Source organism: Coregonus clupeaformis, chromosome 15, assembly GCF_020615455.1.
Source record: "Coregonus clupeaformis isolate EN_2021a chromosome 15, ASM2061545v1, whole genome shotgun sequence".
Lineage (NCBI taxonomy): Eukaryota > Metazoa > Chordata > Actinopteri > Salmoniformes > Salmonidae > Coregonus > Coregonus clupeaformis.
The window spans coordinates 31,507,240-31,518,582 of record NC_059206.1 but is presented as its reverse complement, the minus strand read 5'-3'; positions in this window follow the sequence as shown (position 1 = coordinate 31,518,582).

Below are 11,343 nucleotides of genomic sequence, written 5' to 3'. Positions count from 1 at the left end.
AAAAATTGTGAGGTAGTTGCATCTGGATAACTTTTCCATTGATAATATACACTGAGTTTACAAAACATTAATAACACCTGCTCTTTCCATGACATAGACTGGTGAATCCAGGTAAAAGCTATGATCCCTTATTGATGTCACTTGTTAAATCCACTTAAATCAGTGTAGATGAAGGGGAGGAGAAAGGTTAAGTAAGGATTTTTAAGCCTTGAGACATTGATTGTGTATATGTACCATTCAGAGGGTGAGTGGGCAAGACAAAATATTTAAGTGCCTTTGAACAGGGTTATTTTTTCACACTCAACAGTTTCCCATGTGTATCAACTTGACACAACTGTGGGAAGCATTGGAGTCAACATGGGCCAGCAGCCCTGTGGAACGCTTACGACACCTTGTAGAGTCCATGCCCCGACGAATTGAGGCTGTTCTGAGGGCAAAAGGAGGGGGGTGCAACTCAATATAATTAGGAAGGTGTTATTAATGTTTTGTACACTCAGTGTATATTTGGTTCTTGACTGGAAGTAGGCCTTTTGGGCATTTTGGTCTTGGCAGAAAGTGGTCGAAAAACCCACCTAGGACTGTATTTTGAGTTGTTGGGTTAGAAACACCATCCATTGCACAGGACAATACACAAAATGTTACAGTTCACACCTTGAATAGGTGGGATGTGATACTTACTCGCATATTTTTGTATATAAATTCAAAAAAATATCCTAAGAAATCATTGCATCCTTTTTTTTTTTGAAAATGTTTCTTGTGTTTTTAAGAAAACAGGTGTTTTGAAGATTCTAAATTTGAATAATTTTGTTCACTTTCTTAATTTATTGTCCTGTGTCAATGTTCTTTCTTCTTCCGTGAAGTCCATTTTCAAAGGGACAAGCCTTTGTAAGTCGCTCTGGATAAGAGCGTCTGCTAAATGACGTAAATGTAAATGTAATGTGGGTTGAATGCTGTAACAACACACAATAAAACAATTAATAAAAGTTCCATGATGGTAGTGACTGCCCATTACTGCTTATCACTTATTAACAATCATTTATTCACATTGTTGTACTTTAATACAATATTTCAGTTGTTGTGTATATTACATTTGTTTTTATTTGATTACTTTATTATTTCATTCCAAGTCAACATCTCATCTCTATAGAGTTGCTGTCTATGCTGTCTGACAAAATCACAATTTTAGTAGTTCTTTAAAGTAAATAAGGCATACTTTTATGGCTGCTGAATACCAACTATCAATCACTTAGATCATGTATTTTCAGGTAGAGATACCTTGTGAAGCCACTGCTCTTTATCCCTCTCGATTACGCATTCTTCTTTCTTCTCTCTGTCCACCGGCATGTAGGCACGCAATGGATTATGGTCATTGTAGTTAATTACTATGTTTTTTTCTCTCTCACTACACTATGTAGAATATTGGCCTGTTGGAAACTACAACTCCCTACTACATCACACAGTTTGGGCTTGATCTAATGATGTATATAAACCCTGGATTGCTGATACTATACATTGTTGGCCATTGAGAGCCTTTGAAGCCACCGGTCAGCCATATTGGCACTCCCCAGTAGGAGCAGTCCTCCAAAGGAATTAATGGAATTCTACAATATTTCAATTAAATGTGTCAAGGACAAAATTGCATGCAATTTTTATTTTTAATGTAGTGGGGACAGTAACATTAGTCATCTCCAAAAAAGTGTACTTTAAGGAAAATTTGTATGTACAGTACCAGTCAAAAGTTTGGACATAACTACTCATTCCAGGGTTTTTCTTTATTTCTACTATTTTCTACATTGTAGAATCACAGTGAAGACATCACAACTATGAAATAACACATATGGAATCATGTAGTAACCAAAAAAGTGTTAAACAAACCAAAATATATTCTATATTTGAGATTCTTCAAATAGCCACCCTTTGCCTTGATGACAGCTTTGCACACTCTTGGCATTCTCTCAACCAGGTTCACCTGGAATGCTTTTACAACAGACTTGAAGGAGTTCCCACATATGCTGAGCACTTGTTGGCTGCTTTTCCTTCACTCATCCTAAACCATCTCAATTTGGTTGAGGTCGGGGGATTGTGGAGGCCAGGTCATCTAATGCAGCACTCCATCCCTCTCCTTCTTGGTAAACTAGCCCTTACACAGCCTGGACGTGTGTTGGGTCATTGTCCTGTTGAAAAACAAATGATAGTCCCACTAAGCCCAAACCAGATGGGATGGCGTATCGCTGCAGAATGCTGTGGTAGCCATGCTGCTTAAGTGTGCCTTGAATTCTAAATAAATCACAGACAGTGTCACCAGCAAAGCACCCCCACACCATCACACCTCCTCCTCCATGCTTTACGGTGGGAAATACACATGCAGAGATCATCCGTTCACCCACACTGCATCTCACAAAGCCACGGCGGTTGGAACCAAAAATCTCAAATTTGGACTCCAGACCAAAGGACAAATGTCCATTGCTCGTGTTTCTTGGCCCAAGCAAGTCTCTTCTTCTTATTGGTGTCCTTTAATAGTGGTTTCTTTGCAGCAATTCGACCATGAAGGCCTGATTCACAGTCCCCTCTGAACAGTTGATGTTGAGATGTGTCTGTTACTTGAACTCTGTGAATAATTTATTTGGGCTGCAATTTCTGAGGCTGGTAACTCTAAAGAACTTATCCTCTGCAGCAGAGGTAACTCTGGGTCTTCCATTCCTGTGGTGGTCCTCATGAGAGCCAGTTTCATCATAGCGCTTGATGGTTTTTGCGACTGCACTTGAAGAAACTTTAAAAGTTCTTGAAATGTTCCGTATTGACTGACCTTCATGTCTTAAAGTAATGATGGACTGTTGTTTCTCTTTGCTTATTTGAGCTGTTCTTGCCATAATATGGACTTGTTACCAAATAGGGCTATCTTCTGTATATCCCCCCCCCACCTTGTCACAACACAACTGATTGGCTCAAACGCATTAAGAAGGAAATAAATTCCACAAATTAACTTTTGAAATGCATTCCAGGTGACTACCTCATGAAGCTGGTTGAGAGAATGCCAAGAGTGTGCAAAACTGTCATCAAGGCAAAGGGTGGCTATTTGAAGAATCTCAAATATAAAATATATTTTGATTGTTTAACACTTTTTTGGTTACTACATAATTCCATATGTAGAAAATAGTAAAAAATAAAGGAAAACCCTTGAATGAGTAGGTGTGTCCAAACTTTTTACTTGTACTGTATATATATATATATATATATATATATATATATATATATATATATATGTATGTATGTATGTGTGTGTGTGTGTGTGTGTGTGTGTGTGTGTGTGTGTGTGTGTGTGTGTGTGTTAATATATATATATATATATATATATATAGTGCCTTGCAAAAGTATTCATCCACCTTGGCATTTTTCCTATTTTGTTGCATTACAACCTGTAATTTAAATTGATTTTTATTTGGATTTCATGTAACGGACATACACAAAATAGTCCAAATTGGTGAAGTGAAATGAAAACAATAATGTGTTTCAAAAAATTCTAAAAAATAAATAACGGAAAAGTGGTGCATGCATATGTATTCACCCCCTTTGCTATGAAGCCCCTAAATAAGATCTTGTGCAACCAATTACCTTCAGAAGTCACATAATTAGTTAAATAAAGTCCACCTGTGTGCAATCTAAGTGTCACATGATCTCAGTATACAGTGGGGAGAACAAGTATTTGATACACTGCCGATTTTGCAGGTTTTCCTACTTACAAATCATGTAGAGGTCTGTAATTTTTATCATAGGTACACTTCAACTGTGAGAGACTGAATCTAAAACAAAAATCCAGAAAATCACATTGTATGATTTTTAAGTAATTAATTTGCATTTTATTGCATGACATTAGTATTTGATACATCAGAAACGCAGAACTTAATATTTGGTACAGAAACCTTTGTTTGCAATTACAGAGATCATACGTTTCCTGTAGGTCTTGACCAGGTTTGCACACACTGCAGCAGGGATTTTGGCCCACTCCTCCATACAGACCTTCTCCAGATCCTTCAGGTTTTGGGGCTGTCGCTGGGCAATACGGACTTTCAGCTCCCTCCAAAGATTTTCTATTGGGTTCAGGTCTGGAGACTGGCTAGGCCACTCCAGGACCTTGAGATGCTTCTTATGGAGCCACTCCTTAGTTGCCCTGGCTGTGTGTTTCGGGTCGTTGTCATAATGGAAGACCCAGCCACGACCCATCTTCAATGCTCTTACTGAGGGAAGGAGGTTGTTGGCCAAGATCTCGCGATACATGACCCCATCCATCCTCCCCTCAATGCAGTGAAGTCGTCCTGTCCCCTTTGCAGAAAAGCATCCCCAAAGAATGATGTTTCCACCTCCATGCTTCACGGTTGGGATGGTGTTCTTGGGTTGTACTCATCCTTCTTCTTCCTCCAAACACAGCGAGTGGAGTTTAGACCAAAAAGCTATATTTTTGTCTCATCATACCACATGACCTTCTCCCATTCCTCCTCTGGATCATCCAGATGGTCATTGGCAAACTTCAGACGGGCCTGGACATGCGCTGGCTTGAGCAGGGGGCCCTTGCGTGCGCTGCAGGATTTTAATCCATGACGGCGTAGTGTGTTACTAATGGTTTTCTTTGAGACTGTGGTCCCAGCTCTCTTCAGGTCATTGACCAGGTCCTGCCGTGTAGTTCTGGGCTGATCCCTCACCTTCCTCATGATCATTGATGCCCCACGAGGTGAGATCTTGCATGGAGCCCCAGACCGAGGGTGATTGACCGTCATCTTGAACTTCTTCCATTTTCTAATAATTGCGCCAACAGTTGTTGCCTTCTCACCAAGCTGCTTGCCTATTGTCCTGTGGCCCATCCCAGCCTTGTGCATGTCTACAATTGTATCCCTGATGTCCCTACACAGCTCTCTGGTCTTGGCCATTGTGGAGAGGTTGGAGTCTGATTGAGTGTGTGGACAGGTGTCTTTTATATAGGTAACGAGTTCAAACAGGTGCAGTTAATACAGGTAATGAGTGGAGAACAGGAGGGCTTCTTAAAGAAAAACTAACAGGTCTGTGAGAGCCAGAATTCTTACTGGTTGGTAGGTGATCAAATACTTATGTCATGCAATAAAATGCAAATTAATTACTTAAAAATCATACAATGTCATTTTCTGGATTTTTGTTTTAGATTCCGTCTCTCACAGTTGAATTGTACCTATGATAAAAATTACAGACCTCTACATGCTTTGTAAGTAGGAAAACCTGCAAAATCGGCAGTGTATCAAATACTTGTTCTCCCCACTGTATATACACCTGTTCTGAAAGGCCCCAGAGTCTGCAACACCACTAAGCAAGGGGCACCACCAAGCAACGGCACCATGAAGACCAAGGAGCTCTCCAAACAGGTCAGGGACAAAGTTGTGGAGAAGTACAGATCAGGGTTGGGTTAGAAAACAATATCCGAAACTTTGAACATTCCACGGAGCACCATTAAATCCATTATTAAAATATGGAAAGAATATGGCACCACAACAAACCTGCCAAGAGAGGGCTGCCCACCAAAACTCACGGACCAGGCAAGGAGGGCATTAATCAGAGAGGCAACAAAGAGACCAAAGATAACCCTGAAGGAGCTGCAAAGCTCCACAGCGGAGATTGGAGTATCTGTAAATAGGACCACTTTAAGCCGTACACTCCACAGAGCTGGGCTTTATGGAAGAGTGGACAGAAAAAAGCCATTGCTTAAAGAAAAAAATAAGCAAACACATTTGGTGTTCGCCAAAAGTCATGTGGGAGACTCCCCAAACATTTGGAAGAAGGTACTCTGGTCAGATGAGACTAAAATTGAGCTTTTTGTCCATCAAGGAAAACGCTATGTCTGGCGCAATCCCAACACCTCTCATCACCCCGAGAACACCATCCCCACAGTGAAGCATGGTGGTGGCAGCATCATGCTGTGGGGATGTTTTTCATCAGCAGGGACTGGGAAACTGGTCATAATTGAAGAAATGATGGATGGCGCTAAATACAGGGAAATTCTTGAGGGAAACCTGTTTCAGTCTTCCAGAGATTTGAGACTTTGATGGAGGTTCACCTTCCAGCAGGACAATGACCCTAAGCATACTGCTAAAGCAACACTTGAGTGGTTTAAGGGGAAACATTTAAATGTCTTGAAATGGCCTAGTCAAAGCCCAGACCTCAATCCAATTGAGAATCTGTGGTATGACTTAAAGATTGAGGTACACCAGTGGAACCCATCCAACTTGAAGGAGCTGGAGCAGTTTTGCCTTGAAGAATGGGCAAAAATCCCAGTGGCTAGATGTGCCAAGTTCATAGAGACATACCCCAAGAGACTTGCAGCTGTAATTGCTGCAAAATGTGGCTCTACAAAGTATTGACTTTGGGGGGGGTGAATTGTAATGCACGCTCAAGTTTTCAGTTTTTTGTCTTATTTCTTGTTTGTTTCACAATAAAACATATTTTGCATATTCAAAGTGGTAGGCATGTTGTGTAAATCAAATGATACAAACCCCCCAAAAATCAATTTTAATTCCAGGTTGTAAGGCAACAAAATAGGAAAAATGTCAAGGGGGGTTAATACTTTCGCAAGCCATTGTATATATATGTATATATATATATATATACAGTGGGGGAAAAAAAGTATTTAGTCAGCCACCAACTGTGCAAGTTCTCCCACTTAAAAAGATGAGAGAGGCCTGTAATTTTCATCATAGGTACACGTCAACTATGACAGACAAAATGAGAAAAAAAAATCCAGAAAATCACATTGTAGGATTTTTAATGAATTTATTTGCAAATTATGGTGGAAAATAAGTATTTGGTCACCTACAAACAAGCAAGATTTCTGGCTCTCACAGACCTGTAACTTCTTCTTTAAGAGGATCATCGGTCCTCCACTCGTTACCTGTATTAATGGCACCTGTTTGAACTTGTTATCAGTATAAAAGACACCTGTCCACAACCTCAAACAGTCATACTCCAAACTCCACTACGGCCAAGACCAAAGAGCTGTCAAAGGACACCAGAAACAAAATTGTAGACCTGCACTAGGCTGGGAAGACTGAATCTGCAATAGGTAAGCAGCTTGGTTTGAAGAAATCAACTGTGGGAGCAATTATTAGGAAATGGAAGACATACAAGGCCACTGATAATCTCCCTCGATCTGGGGCTCCACGCAAGTCTCACCCCGTGGGGTCAAAATGATCACAAGAACGGTGAGCAAAAATCCCAGAACCACACGGGGGACCTAGTGAATGACCTGCAGAGAGCTGGGACCAAAGTAACAAAGCCTACCATCAGTAACACCTACGCCGCCAGGGACTCAAATCCTGCAGTGCCAGACGTGTCCCCCTGCTTAAGCCAGGCCCGTCTGAAGTTTGCTAGAGTGCATTTGGATGATCCAGAAGAGGATTGGGAGAATGTCATATGGTCAGATGAAACCAAAATATAACTTTTTGGTAAAAACTCAACTCGTCGTGTTTGGAGGACAAAGAATGCTGAGTTGCATCCGAAGAACACCATACCTACTGTGAAGCATGGGGGTGGAAACATCATGCTTTGGGGCTGTTTTTCTGCAAAGGGACCAGGATGACTGATCCGTGTAAAGGAAAGAATGAATGGGGCCATGTATCATGAGATTTTGAGTGAAAACCTCCTTCCATCAGCAAGGGCATTGAAGATGAAACGTGGCTGGGTCTTTCAGCATGACAATGATCCCAAACACACCGCCCGGGCAACGAGAGTGGCCTTAGCAGAAGCATTTCAAGGTCCTGGGTGGCCTAGCCAGTCTCCAGATCTCAACCCCATAGAAAATCTTTGGAGGAGTTGAAAGTCTATGTTGCCCAGCGACAGCCCCAAAACATCACTGCTCTAGAGGAGATCTGCATGGAGAATGGGCCAAAATACCAGCAACAGTGTGTGAAAACCTTGTGAAGACTTACAGAAAACGTTTGACCTGTGTCATTGCCAACAAAGGGTATATAACAAAGTATTGAGAAACTTTTGTTGTTGACCAAATACTTATTTTCCACCATAATTTGCAAATAAATTCATTAAAAATCCTACAATGTGATTTTGTGGATTTTTTTTTCTAATTTTGTCTGTTATAGTTGACGTGTACCTATGATGAAAATTACAGGCCTCTCTCATCTTTTTAAGTGGGAGAACTTGCACAATTGGTGGCTGACTAAATACTTTTTTTCCCCACTGTATATATATATATACAGTGGGGGAAAAAAGTATTTAGTCAGCCACCAATTGTGCAAGTTCTCCCACTTAAAAAGATGAGAGAGGCCTGTAATTTTCAGCATAGGTACACGTCAACTATGACAGACAAAATTAGAATATTTTTTTCCAGAAAATCACATTGTAGGATTTTTAATGAATTTATTTGCAAATTATGGTGGAAAATAAGTATTTTGTCAATAACAAAAGTTTCTCAATACTTTGTTATATACCCTTTGTTGGCAATGACACAGGTCAAATGTTTTCTGTAAGTCTTCACAAGGTTTTCACACACTGTTGCTGGTATTTTGGCCCATTCCTCCATGCAGATCTCCTCTAGAGCAGTGATGTTTTGGGGCTGTCGCTGGGCAACACAGACTTTCAACTCCCTCCAAAGATTTTCTATGGGGTTGAGATCTGGAGACTGGCTAGGCCACTCCAGGACCTTGAAATGCTTCTTATGAAGCCACTCCTTCGTTGCCCGGCGGTGTGTTTGGGATCATTGTCATGCTGAAAGACCCAGCCACGTTTCATCTTCAATGCCCTTTCTGATGGAAGGAGGTTTTCACTCAAAATCTCACGATACATGGCCCCATTCATTCTTTCCTTTACACGGATCAGTCGTCCTGGTCCCTTTGCAGAAAAACAGCCCCAAAGCATGATGTTTCCACCCCCATGCTTCACAGTAGGTATGGTGTTCTTTGGATGCAACTCAGCATTCTTTGTCCTCCAAACACGACGAGTTGAGTTTTTACCAAAAAGTTCTATTTTGGTTTCATCTGACCATATGACATTCTCCCAATCCTCTTCTGGATCATCCAAATGCACTCTAGCAAACTTCAGACGGGCCTGGACATGTACTGGCTTAAGCAGGGGGACACGTCTGGCACTGCAGGATTTGAGTCCCTGGCGGCGTAGTGTGTTACTGATGGTAGGCTTTGTTACTTTGGTCCCAGCTCTCTGCAGGTCATTCACTAGGTCCCCCTGTGTGATTCTGGGATTTTTGCTCACCGTTCTTGTGATCATTTTGACACCACGGGGTGAGATCTTGCATGGAGCCCCAGATCGAGGGAGATTATCAGTGGTCTTGTATGTCTTCCATTTCCTAATAATTGATCCCACAGTTGATTTCTTCAAACCAAGCTGCTTACCTATTGCAGATTCAGTCTTCCCAGCCTGGTGCAGGTCTACAATTTTGTTTCTGGTGTCCTTTGACAGCTCTTTGGTCTTGGCCATAGTGGAGTTTGGAGTGTGACTGTTTGAGGTTGTGGACCGGTGTCTTTTATACTGATAACAAGTTCAAACAGGTGCCATTAATACAGATAACGAGTGGAGGACAGAGGAGCCTCTTAAAGAAGAAGTTACAGGTCTGTGAGAGCCAGAAATCTTGCTTGTTTGTAGGTGACCAAATACTTATTTTCCACCATAATTTGCAAATAAATTCATAAAAAATCCTACAATGTGATTTTCTGGATTTTTTTCCCTCAATTTGCCTGTCATAGTTGATGTGTACCTATGATGAAAATTACAGGCCTCTCTCATCATTTTAAGCGGGAGAACTTGCACAATTGGTGGCTGACTAAATACTTTTTTCCCCCACTGTATAAATTACATATTGGCTTATAGAGAGAAAACTATTCTAGGTGCAGAAGTCAAAGGTGGGTTGGGATTACTCACTAGGATCTGTAGAATCTACATATGGTGCAGTGGAGGCTGCTGAGGGGAGAACGGCTCATAACAATGGCCGGAACGAAGCAAATGGAATGGCATCAAACACCTGGAAACCATGTGTCTGATATATTTGATACCATTCCCCTGACTCCGCTCCAGTCATTACCACGAGCCCGTTCTTCCCAATTAAGGTGCCACCAACCTCCTGTGATATGGTGTTACTTCATGGGGGACTGAGGTCTATATACCCAGCAACACTTTCTACTCCACTCACTCCATTCACCGCAATGCAATACACTGTAGGCTTAAAGGTGATTAGGTACTTCTAAGACACAATGTAAACAATGATGGACTGGCATACCTCTTAACAACCTAGATTAACCAAATGATGTTGAGCCAGTTGCGCCTTTTACACATTTGAATCAGCTCAAGTCCAGCCTTAACCTGTGCCAAAAAATGCATCTTGGCCTAATAAATGATGTCAAACGACTTAAAATGGAGCCATTGGACACTATACGGTAAAAACAATCGATTTTGTGTCCATAAAACCAGGGTCCGGTCCACTCTACTCACTAGAGTCCCTAGAATACAAAACAGCCATTCCTCTCTTCAAGCCTCTTCCTTCGAGTAAAGGGATGAGGTCCACCAAGGCCACAACAGCAAAGCTCTGCAACCTGGTCTCAGAGCATTTCATATGATTCTGTACGTAAATTTGAGATACTCCATTTAGTATATGTTGCGCTTCGTATGGTATGTATTCATTTGAGGATGTCCATCACCCAGTTCGTATGATATGTGACGCGCTCTATCATAATCTGTCAGAAATCGCAATGGCTAATTTGCATATAAACTGTGCTTTAGTCCCCAATATTTATTTTTGCTTTTTGGGGGTTTCATCTGGTTTTAACAAAACAGTCTTTGCTTTCATAATCTGAATGTATTATTGCCAAATTCTGAGTATAAATATCGTTTTTAATTTTATAAACGTAGGATGAAACATAGCAACAGAGCACTTTCACATCGGTTCGGTGGATGCTAGCTTGCTTGTAACACATCACGTCGGGCTTTCGCTGCCCTATTTTACAGTTTCTGCACTATTAAAACCCTTCCCTATTCCCGAAATCATTAATTAATAACAAACTAGCTAGCTATATATATATATATATATATATATTGAATAAAGCTAAAATAGGCTATTAAATCAGATGATTTTCCTGTTTACCCAATCAAAGTTACTGTGGTCCTGTGTGGCTCAGATAGTAAAGCATGGCACTTACAACGCCAGGGTTCGATTCCTACGGGGGACCAGTAGAAATTAAAATGTGTCCACTCACTACTGTAACTCGCTGTGGATAAGAGTGTCTGCTAAATGACGTAAATGTACGGTAGTGTATCATCCATGGAAAAACAAAAAGTGTTCCTCAGGCTACACTCTAGCATTTAAAA